We start from the raw sequence: 12,909 nt of genomic DNA on the forward strand, positions 1-12,909 counted from the left end.
TGTGGAGTTCTAGGGTTCGCTTGGGCTTCGATCAATCGCTTGAGTTTCGCTCGAATCACTTGAGGTAGGGACTTCTTGCTTGTTCTATATGTTTTTGAGTTGATTTCATGCATTGATTGTGCCTTAGATTGTTGTTTGTTCTTTGGGTTTCATTCATGAAAATCTGCAGAAATCGCTGCTCAAAGTCCCTGGGTATTGATACCAATGATCAGAAGTATTGATACCCTTACAATCTGGATTTCTATCGTCGGGGGATACCCATGCTCGCTAGACTAATTTGAACCATTTTGACCTCTTCTCGATTGTTTTGACTCTCAATCACTTCTAATACTTTTTGAACGTCTTCAAACCACCTCTAAGCTTGATTACTCGTATTCCAATAATTCATTGATCATCTCCATCCCTTTGGTTCTCGTTGTACGAAAGAAACGGGTTCAATTAAATGAATATGGTACTCATTCGTTGTCTATGCATTCGAATGATTATGTGGACATTGTGACATGTTATCATGAACGATATGGACTTGTTATATGTTAAGCACTATAATATTGAGGATTGTGAAATGAAAAGCATAATTGAGAATGATTAAATGGTACTTTAAGTAGGAAGTTGTGACATGCATAGACGGATGGCGTGAACTTCTTATTATTAATTTTGAAAAATCTATTTTGCTACTAACCCAATAATCAAGCAATAATTGGAACGAAGAGTAAACGATGAACACAAACGATATACGTGAAAAACCCTTAAAAGGGTAAAAACCATGGGAATGAATCAAGCACTATAAAACCAATTGTGTAGTTACAAGTAATCTTAACCCACGATTTAAATCCTCAAAATTGCCCTTAAGACCTACTTGCCGAATTCGCTTGTTCGCCACCACACCCAATGCTTGAATGCCGCAGCCTTGAATCCACAAGTCTTCCAAGATATTTCCAGAAATCCACCAGAAGACGACTCAAATAGTTGAATCGATGAAGTGAAAAACTTGTTGGAGATACCGTGGTGTGTATCAATGATCGAAAGATCTCATTTGTACTCCAAGACTCAAATGAACAAAAATCGTTACACTTTAGAGATGAAAACATCCTCCAACCAATAGACTTACCGAAATCGGTAATTTAATCTCACCAATCTGTTCTCAGCCAACAGATCATGATACGCCTTGCAATTAATCAGAGGAGAAGATGCATCAAGATATGTAGCAAATCCCTTCCATGTCCAGCAAATCTTTCCATGAGCACCAATTTCTTTCCTCCCAAGAGCAGTTCTTCCCTTTTCTACCCATTCAAAACACTCTCCAATTACATAAAAAAGACTTCTTCCACTCTAATCTTATATAGACTCTCTACGCTTAGAAAAGATAAAAAAAAAAATTACAACCCGATAAAGAATGGGATACAAAAGAATATACGTTTTGTCAATAAAATCGCCAACCAAAAAATAGCACCGCTTTTTGGAATATTTGACTTTCATGGAATTCGAATTGATTTCTTGAGAGCACGCCATTTAAATTAGTTGTTTTTTTCATGCCCACGTGACCAAACTCACCTTGGATTTGGATGGGACTTATTATTCGATTGATCTGTTGTTGTCATGCATGCTGTAATGGTAGATGCATATGCATGATTATCAATAAATGATGAAAACAAGTGAAAGCTACCCCACGGATGATCAAATGACTCAAATGGCATTCCCACCTAAAAGAAGAAAAAACAGATTAATTTATAGGCCGGACAATACAACAGTAAAAAAATAGTGAAATGAGCTGGAAATTCTAGGGGAAGGGGAAAACATAAATTGAAAGTTTTTTGTAGCAAAAAATAAAATGAGTTGTTAAAAGCTAATAAAATGAGTTGTTAAAAGCTAATAGAGTATATAGCCCTTCACTGAGCAGAAGTTCTGAGCACAAACCTCCAAAAGAAAATGAATAAGTGAAAACATTAGTACATTACAGTCCATAGACTCCATACCCACACTGCACAAATCTTTTTGCAACATCACATTAGTATTCTTCACATGATTACTCCTCTCTTCTTCTTTTTTGTTTTGGTGCACTCTGGTCGTACATTATTCATGTTAACTTAGATGTGAAGCTGAAATCATCATTGTACCACTTTTACTAGATTCTGCTACAATTGATTTCAACCACGTATCAGTTCTTTCAATGTCTCACGGTGAACTAGAGAAAGAAGAAGCGTTATAAAACAAATAAGAAAGAAAGAAGAGACACCGAAAAGACTTCGATATCGTTACCTCGGAAAAGTTATCATCTGAAAGCATGTCAATACGTAGGTCTGTTGAGATATTAGAAACTTCAAGGAGAATCCCAGGACTGTTTTCCCCCGACGATGTCTTCTTCACACCTAAGTGTATATACATGGTATGGGAAAACATCAAAAGTTTAGTGACAAAGGAAATGTGCGATGAAAACAAGCTTTCACAGAAAATACAAATCACCATTATTTCTTCGTAACAAGCTTTCACTGATAATAAAAATCACCCACGTTTCCAGGAAGATTTGGTTAGGTTCTGCAAACTCAAGAATGAAACGATGCAAATAAAAGAATTTTAAAGATTCAATTCAAAAGAAGAATGATAAAGTTACTTCTGGTTCTTTCTATTGTTCAAGTTTCCAATCAAGGACAAGATATTTACTCTTTTTAATATGTAATGCTTTGTTTTTTGTTGGACTCGGAAATCTATCCTCCGGAAGCGCCACGATTTATAAGTAAGGAGTACTTAAAAGGAATGTGAGGTAATCTCATGATTCTCATCCCATACGCAATCAACATTTGCCTCCTGATTATTTTACCAAGATTAACACAATTGGGTTTCACATGCAAAACATTGCCAAATGAAAGAACCATGTGTTATCAGAACTGAAACTCCATAATGGTCAAATTTGACTCCGTTGTCTACATACATTATCAACATCAAACGAGCATAGATTAATTGAAGCCTTTTAGTGCTTAAATAGAATGTATTGAAACGGTTCACAATAGCACCTACATGGCTACACTGATAGAAGTAGCAGGACTGAAAAATTTCATACGATTTCAACTCCTCAAACATACTGCAGGTATCACAAGTTTTTGAAAATAAGGTTTAAACCACAAGTGGCCCGCTAATATGTTCCATCATAGGAATAAATCAATGGAAGTGCTTACAACAAGTCGAACATAACTCGAACATCTGATTACTAAATATCTCTATTTTGAGCACTAAATAAAAAAACATAAAAAAAAATCACAAGTAAAATGAAGGACAAACACCACTGTCAAGACTCGGGGGACATACTAAAAGGAAGAAATAGTTCAATTACATTAATGAATTATTAGTTATCCACCACACAAACCTGTGACTTGCGCAAGTAGATGAGAACAACTCTGACTATCATCACTAGATTCTGGCTTGACTCTGACAAAACTTCCTATTACCTTGCATTCGAAAGTTTCAGGTTGCTTCAATAGCTCCTGCACTAGGCTCCTCCTCAGATAGAGAAGCTTAATGTTTTCAGGAATAATGGCAGAATGATAGCTCATTGGAGCATCAAACACTTCTTTTTTCTCAGGTTTTTTATGCGTACTCGATTTTTTTTTGTTTTTTAAAAGCCACAGAGAGATTCCTATCCTCATCTTTTGAACTGTATCCCTGTTCCTCCTCCTCTGACACTTCTAGGTTCTCAATGAAATGAGGTTCCAAGATGTCATATATTTTATGTCTGTTCACTGTTTTCCTGCCCAAAACAGACTTCAGCTTTTCCTCACACAAAATCTTCCTTTTACACTGTGGGTCAAAAAGCCTGTTCTCATTGATGTATCCAGTGATGATAGAAGACACGTCATATTGCAATAGTTTTTTGTTTGTGTCTTGGTCGATAGATGAAAGAAAATCAGTGAGAGCTTTGGATCCCCAACCAATGAACTCTCTTTTATTTGATTGTGCCTCACTTTTCCTCTTAAATCGCCGCCCCTTGGATCTCCTCTTTTTCTGCACTGGCTTATCCCCTTCTATGCCATCATCCTCATCCTCCTCCTACTCCTCCTCCTCATCGTCATCATCATCATCGGAATCAGATGAGAATCGACTTTCTTCATCCTCATCAGATTTTAGTTTATAGGAGTTATACTTATAGTTTCTACCCTTTTCATTCGAACATCAGCAGAATGGAGATGTTCTACAGTCAAGCCTTCCTTCTCCTTGATTATGTCCCAGTATTCCTTGAATAGGCCCTCGACTGTTTCTCTATCTTTAAAGTGTACCTTCTCTTGGAATGCAATAAGCACACAGTCAGTGAAGATAATGAGCAACAAAACTCCTCCCTTGTTTAAACAAAGCTCATCTTTTGAGCTTAAAAATGGATATAAAAAAAACATCTGGTAATTTGACCTCCTTTTGGGTTTCTGTATTATTTCCCTTCAACGAAATTGTTGTTGTTAGGATTGAAGAGCTCTGTGCAATATTAATTTTGTTTTCTCTGGTTTGTATTTCGCTCTTTTCTTTCTGTGCCCCACTTGTGTTATTGTACTCCCGGTTTTCCTTCTATTTAAACATCCCTTTTTGCTGTTAAAAAAAACTACTAATGTTTGTTTTATACTTTGATCTTCTTACTCATGTAATTTACGTCTTTCTGTGCCCCACTTGTGTTATTGTACTCCCGGTGTTCCATCTATTTAAACATCCCTTTTTGCTGTTAAAAAAAACTACTAATGTTTGTTTTATACTTTGATCTTCTTACTCATGTAATTTACGTCTTTGATCATAGTAGGGCTTTATACCAGTCATTGTAGGTGTCCTTACACGTGTGATAATTTAAACATAATTTGCATGTTACTTGAGCAAAAGTTTAGGTCATGTATGTTGAGCAAAACAAGCACTCCAAAAGAAAGAAGACTATTAAACTATTTTTCGTATATATTACCTGCATGGGAAAAAACAGTACAACCCAAAGACTAGAAGAATTTAGGATTAAAAGTTGACAAGGGATATATAACGAAAATAAAGTCGTATGCTAGTCTATTGTGAGATGAGTTGAAAGTTCATTGAACACAGAGAATCAATCACATGGCTTCTTTCTTCACAACAAGGAGATGATCTCAAAACCAGAAAAAGAACTTGCTAATCCTAAAATCTTTCTTTTTCCAATTCATATGATAAAAATAGCAAACTTCAAGGAATAGTTTGCAGGTCTTTTTCGATGACATACCCCATCAGAATCAACATCCATATTCTCTTCTGAAAGTAGTGCAAGCTTTAAGCAGTTATTGCAGAATCCTCTGTTCCCTCTAACACTGCAAACTCCGCAGCAGCACTGCAGCGTTGACAGACAGCATTTGGGCAGCAAAAACATTGGAATTCCGAACTCTTGTGGCAAGCGAGGCGGGAATGCCATTCTGAAATAGAAAAATCAAAATCAATTTGCATGCTGGCATATCAATAATGATTTGTATACAACAAAATAAGCTAGTATCATAAAACCTAGAGCAACAGAAGGTTTCATTCAGTTTTGAATTAGCTCGCTGTCATATCAATTATGAATTGTCCAACTGGATTGGTATACAACAAGATAAGCCAGTATCATAAAACATAGAGCAGCAGAAGGTTTCATTCAGTTTTTAGAAGAATATAAAAACACATGTCTCAACAACAGCATAGTAGAGAGCCTTAGCTCTCATGTCTGCAAAAATGTTTGAAAATTGGAAACCATAGCGAACCAGAAACAGGAACGGCTCACAGGTCACCGAATTGTCGGGTCAACTAGAACTGAATAATGACGTGATATGTATTTTTTAAGAAATTAAATACATGTAAAAAGGCATAAAATGTAGACATAATAGCTAAATTATTTATCTAGCAAGAAAGCATTGCAAATACCATAAATAACAACTTAACAAGATCAGTCACGCATTAGTGCTTTCACCGGATGTATTTCGCCTTTGGAGAAAAATATAGTCATAGATCAGTCCAACGATTGTGGGAAACTGAGCATTGAAACCCTTGGCTTTCTAATTTGCAGTTAGAGCATGTTCCGTCTCAAATCAGTAGTTCACTTAGCTGTAGCAGCATTTTACTTGTATTTATAGCCTGGTGTTTTAGCTTTTTCACTTGCATCCCACATGTAACTATCAAATATATTACCCTGGCCGGTTTTACTGAACCTTCGACTTGTCTAGGTCCTGGCCCGATTTCCAAAACATTGGTCAGCACTCTGCACAGACTTGGAAACTGTAATGAAGTTATTATAGGTATAGCATGTTTAGGATGATGTTAAAACAATTGCAAACCATATGCCCCTTTTTCAATACAAAAGAATCCACAATGTATGTGTTGTTTTTTTTTTGCAAATAGTAACAACTTCAACGATCTTAACATAAACACTTGATCCCAAAAAGTTAAAACATGCTTCAATAAAAGTCAATTCAGTTATTTTTTCCAGGACACGCGGAAGGTAGGAAACCTTAAGCTAATATAGAATTTCAAAACCAAATTACTCTGTGTCATATCGTTACAACAAAGCTATAAGCTTTTAGACTTTGTAAATGCTGCAGGGGCAGTTGGTGCCATGCTTTTACTCGATGTACACAAGAAAAGGAAAATTCAAGCTGCAGGTAGATACAGGAGGCTTACCACAAGTCCAGCTGTTCTCAGTCTCCAAAGCTGATTCATCCTTCCCCCCCCCGGCATGATATGATTTTAGACACTGCCTGAAGCAGTACAATTACACCACGTCAAGAATAAATAACAAATTGAATTTACTAAGATTCCCTGAACTAGTTAGGCCACAAGTTAATGAGGATCAAGAAAATAAGGATGTTAAGTTAAAAGCAATCAGAAATTGAAAAGCCTCAGACTTTGGGTCTGATAAATAAATAGAATAGCATATACATCAAGCGCGTTGCCCAACTTGGTCGCCATATAGAAAATAAGCACATGATTACTGATTTTACTAAACATGACGAAGCTATAAACTTATGTAACAATGCATAAATATTAAGTAAGAGCTTGTTAAGAAAATGCCATGAAGGTGGCTCCATTAAACGACATTTCACTGATTGCAGACATGCCTGCCACTGCTAGACGTTCTAAGTCCTTTTGCTATTATTGAGTCCAGTCTTATGCGTTATTGTTAACAAGCACCTTTGAACCTAAAATAAAGAAAGGTCGAATATTTAAGCCATTCCCCCAAGGGATGAAACGCCTTGCCTGATACTCTCCCCTTTACTCCGTTAGAGGAACTATGTAATGTACCATATATCTTTTTCCCCAAACAGCAACAAAAGATCATACATTATTTTTCTTACAATTAACAACAATTGGCCATTTATTTCTTTTTAGAAGTTCTATTTTCCGGGTCTATGTTGAAACTTCTAAAGGTCTTTTTTTTCCACTCTAATAGTTTCTCTTATTATGCTTCTTTAAAATTGTACTATACTACATTACTACAATCTATAGTCCCCGTTAAATTATCAAGCAGTATGTAAAAATTAAGCGAATTTATTTTTGTAGACATTGTACTTAACATTTAACAAAATCTGATAGAACCCAGATGGGATGGAGGTTAAAAAATTCCTTAAGCCGAAAAATTGCTAGCCCTCTGGTTTGGACACCCTCATTTTCTGAACAACTTAAGAGAGTTCGTAAAGAGGATGATACCCTCCATTCCAAGGAAGAGAGCTTTGACAAATTATTACTTTGTTGTCCCACTATAAATGTCAATAAGCACTTTAATTTGGTATAAGAAAAATACTTTAATTTGGTATAAGAAAAATATGTTTTATTGTAAAAATATGTTTTTTTTTTTTCAAAAAGTTGCACGAAATCTCATAAAAAACATTTAAAGTGGAACGGAAGGAATATATTTATATACCGCATAAATACTGCAAATAAAAGACTCTAAAAGGAAAGGTACCAAACCAATGTGGGCCCACACCAAGATGGGTGTGGAGGAGGAAATTGTAAACAGATAAAGTACCAACATAGTATGGGCCCGCACCAAGGGTAACAGTGGGACCCGCACAAAGGATATGGGCCCGCACCAAGGGTTATGGTAGGGCCCGTACCGAGTGTGTATCACTAGCAGTTTAGCAGTGCTTAGAGTAACAATAAGCATGGAAGGCATATCCCTGAACTCACTTGTAGTCGCAAACAATCAGCAGCCCACCATCTTTGCACACAAAGCACCAATCCTCAGCACTTTCATCCTTCTTTTTAATCTTTTTCCCTTTCTTCTTCATCACTTGTGTCTACTTTTGGGCCTCCTTCGATGCAGAGCTCTTGATTTCAAATACCCCTCAAAACCCCCAAAAACTATCCAAGAAAAACCAAGATTCTATTTCCAGATGCTGCAAAAAACAAGTACAAATTAAATAAGGGAACCAGTGAATGATCAGTAGATAACCCAATGCAGAGGATTATCAAAACCCTCTTGAGAAAAAAGAAAAAAAACTAGGGTTTTACACAAGAAATCAAACGCAACGATGCAGTTTAGGCGATTAGACAAATACCCACTTGAGAGAGACACTAACTTTAGAATCTGCCAAGTAAAAAGAACCCAAATCACTGAGCTGTTGGAAGGCCGTGGTTCGGTTACTGCATGTATTTTAGAGAGAGAGAGAGAGAGAGAGAGAGAGAGAGAGCTGAATGAAGATTGCAGTACGGGTGTGATGGATTGTTCTAGAATCTAGTGTTAATGCGAATCGCAAAAATATTTTTTGGACAGAAATGGTTTAGCAAAAGGTAAATGATATTGGCACTACAAAAATTGATGCAGACATTCTAAAATTAGTGTAATTCTAAAGCCCCTTCTTTTTATTTTTAGAATGTCTGCATCAATTTTTAGAATGTCAATATCATTTCCAGCAACATCCTGAGTGGGAGTTGTTCTCTCGAATTTTGTACAATTAATTTGCTTAGTTGTAATCAGTTTTTTTTGAAGAGATTAAAATTCTTTCCATCTTCGGGAGAAAATTCATGGTTTCTACTGGTCATTGTGGCTCACACTAGACGATTGCAGTAATCTAAATCGTTTATCTTGTAAGATTTGTAGAGTAGTATGTCCATGCAAAAATTTTAACTTTATCGGACATTGATAGACATATACAAAATTAAAATTTGATTTCTAGAATAGACGATCATGAACAAAATTAGACTATCCATTTTACAAATCAAATTTCAATTTTTGATATACCTTTCCATATTTGATGAAGTTGGTTTCTTTATGGGTATACTACTTTGCGAATCCTACAAAAAATAGTTCAAATTACTGCAATAAATGCATAATGGACTCACAAATGGCTGTAACGGAAATAAGAGATTTTCCATTTTTTTTTTTTTGAAAGGTTAATTAAACCTTATTTTCCTTATTAGGTCCCCATAAGTTATGTTTATATCAGTTTGTGCCCTTACATTACGATTATTGTACTACTAATATATTTGTTCCCACGTCATACAGTACCTTTTTTTTCCTTCTGTTTATTCCATGGCCGCCTAGACTCAATCTTTCTCTAATTTTGGTTTGTATTTTACTTCCTCCGTCCCAATTCAATTGTCTCTCGTTACATCATAAATGGCTAAAAAAATAGTTATATCTTCAAATCTGTAATGAATTTCATATCGAATATGGATCTTATTTAATAGATCTCGATTAATTATATAATACAATGTTTTCAAAATCACATAAAATATTATAAATTACAATATATAATCAATTTAAAAATGACACAAACTCCTAAAAAGAATAATTAAATTGGGACAAAGGGAGTAATACTTTTTACAAAAATTCTACCCACACAACAATTCAAACACAACACCAAACACAACCTCTCATATACATGTGGGTTCCACACACACTACTATGTGTGGGCCTCATATGTATGTGAGTTGTTGTGTTTGAATTGTTGTGTAAGTAGCATTGTGCTACTTTTTGATTTTTCTTCCCGAGGCGAAAACTGTTTTACGCATAAAATGTTTGTAAAATTTTGATCTGAATCTTTCAAAAATCAAAAGAAAACAGAAAAAAAAAGTGTAAAAACCATGTCAAAGAAGCCCTTTTTGTCTTATGCTTGGTTGGATTGTTATATTAGTTTTGAAAAATTCTCATCATAATGTAGGCAACAATTACACAACATTATTGTGGGCTACTAGAGCCCGAGATGGGCCTTTTCGGAGGCCATCCCCTGTCGCTCGTTTTGAAAAATTGAAGAGTCGCCACCCGGGTTTTTGTAAAATGGTTTGCTACTCGGGAAAACCTGGGACTTGAAAATGATATTTGAATTTGAAAATAAACCATTTGGGATAATTAAGGGAGTAACGTTGCAGCGTATCATTAGCAGTATCAATAGAGTTGGATCGATTGTGGGACGTGTTTACTCTTGGCGTTAAAAGAAATATCAATAACTTGAAGTGTGAGGAGTTTAACTATTGCAAGTTAGTTTTATGACTGAGCAGAGGATAATGAATCATTATGTAGTCTAATAATTTGGTCTTGGATTGTTTGCAAGCTAAGTTTAATTTGGATCCGTTCTGTGATTATGAATCTTGTTTGTGAGCAAGTCACTCACATTCTCTAAGTTTTCTGTGAGTATCTTTGGGTCAAAAAAAAAAAAAAGAAATACATGCTTAGTTAGATTTTGGGGTACAATTGAACCCGGTTATCATCAAGGTGGAAACATTAAGCCAGAGTTTTAAGTTAGAGATGGCCCATGCTATTTCAAAGAATGTAACATCATGTGATAAGAAAAGGGACGATTCGCTATTGTATGAGATGTATATTAGATTAGGTGGTACCAAGTGATTAGTTAACTCATGAGAATTCTTTTAGAACGTTTTTAGGTAGATGAGAATTTTCTCGATTCTATTATAATAGAGACCATTTGGGTACTCTAAATTAGTATGTGAAAATTTTGACTCGTTGGTTGAAGTTAATTGAGGGAAATAAGAATTGGAGTTTTTATAAGCATTTCGATACATCCTTCTTGGTAGGTAGATGAGTACTTATTGGGATAAGGCACAAGGAATAGGAATGTGAATTTCAGAGTTTGGAGAACATGGGTGCACTAGTTGATAGATCTCGCTGTGATTGTTTTGTAATTATATGGGATTAGAATATTAGTACAAATGTTCGTCGAGCTTGAGTAATCTGTGCAAATCCAAATTTGATAGGGATGATCATAGGTTGGTGGATTTCTTGAGGAGAAATTGATACGTATTTAAGATTCGCGCGAGCAAGTTTTTTTTTTTTTTTAGGGGTAAGACCATTCCGTTAGTGCGAACCCAATGGAGTAATCTCGGAGAGGAAGAGTCGACGTGGGAAAGGGAAAACGAGATTAGAGAGAAGTGTCTGCATTTATTTCCGAATCGAATCAATGTGAGTCTCAAATTTCGACTTTATGATTGTTAACTTGTTGTTTGGTAATATGTGTGGTGGCATTAGCATGTTTACTTGATGCATGAGCTTAGTTGGTTTGAATTGTAAAATTTCGGGACAAAATTTCTTTAAGGAGGATAGACTGTAGAGACCCGAAAAATCTTAATTATTGAAATGTTTATTAAATGTTCAATTGGGAAATTGTGGTTTAATTGGTGGCTAATTAGATTGGGGATTGAAATGAATGAATTGAGAGTTGAGGGAGTATAGGTGTGATAAGAAAATATAAGGGTATATAAGGTGTGTATATGGGGTGTAGGGGATCATTTTCCACCTCCCAACTCTCTCTCATCCGTTCTCTCTCTCTCTCCTGGCCGAATTCTCTCTCTCTCCCCCTCTCACTCAAAACTCCACCCAATCTCTTAAGAACTTCAAGAATCAACCTCCCTTCGATCTTACATTCACGTTCTTAAGCTTGGAAATCCGTGGGTCAAGCTTGGAAAAGGGTTTTCTTTGATTTCGAAGTTCAAAAAGGCTAGGGCTTGCTCAAATCTCGTAGATCTTGGTGTTCGTCGCGAGGTAGGGGCTTCTTTACCTCTTTTATGTGTTTATATGTTGATATGATGTGAGAATCGAGCTTTGATCGTCTCCCTTCGTTCGTTTCGAAAGCTGTCGAAATCTGCAGAAATCGCCCGAAATCGTTTAGGGATCGATCCCTAAACTTGGGGGATTGATCCCCCTTTTCATTTCTGGTCCAGCAAGCCCAGGGATCGATCCCTGGTGATGGGGGGATCGATCCCTCCCCTCTCTGGAATTTTCTGCTCGTCTTTCGAGTTTCAGCCCAACTTCAAACGGCCATAACTTTCTCGTCCGATGTCGGATTCATGCAAATTTTATATCAATTCGAAGGTCTTGAAGTTATCTTTTCATTGCCACCAAAATCATCTAAATAATCTAAGTACACAAAAAGTTATGACTGTTAGAGTGGGGGTAAGTCAGTCTCCCAACATCCATTGGCTACCCCTACGATTCTTGTTTTGTCATTATGACTTCTTATGATTAGTGGATGTTATTTTTTACTCTTTGGCCTTCTGTTAGTAAGGAATAAATAATAGTTTACTTGGTTAAAATGTCAATAAGATGCAACTTGCGAATGAATGATTGCTTGTGAACGTTTGTGGCATATTTGTGATATTGTTGGCATGTCGTGACATGTTTCATGAATGAATGAGGTTCTGAGAAAGTATTAACTTGTATGTTGAGTGAGGAAATAGTTGTTTGAGTCGGTGGTCGATTTAGGAAGTCTCGTAACGCATGGGGTGGTAATACGGAGATCCTAGATATTGGTGCACACCGAAACGCTAGGGGTGGTAATACGGTGACTCTTGTAGTGCTATACGGTAACGCAAGGGGTGGAAATACCGATGGTGGAGATTAGCGATAGAGAGTTGTGTCGAACTTTGGAGTTGCTCGAGTCTTATGAACAATGTGGTTGATTGGTGATAGTGACAAGTCTTAAAATGGCTGTTATGGATGATTGG

The 12,909-nt window shown here is 36.2% G+C and overlaps 1 pseudogene; it reads right to left on the minus strand.

Annotated features, from left to right (window-relative positions):
* Positions 1–761: 761 nt before the first annotated feature.
* LOC131332693 (zinc finger CCCH domain-containing protein 44-like) lies at positions 762–8,732 on the minus strand (annotated as a pseudogene).
* Positions 8,733–12,909: the final 4,177 nt, after the last annotated feature.

This window comes from Rhododendron vialii, chromosome 7a (assembly GCF_030253575.1).
Source record: "Rhododendron vialii isolate Sample 1 chromosome 7a, ASM3025357v1".
Taxonomy (NCBI): Eukaryota; Viridiplantae; Streptophyta; class Magnoliopsida; order Ericales; family Ericaceae; genus Rhododendron; species Rhododendron vialii.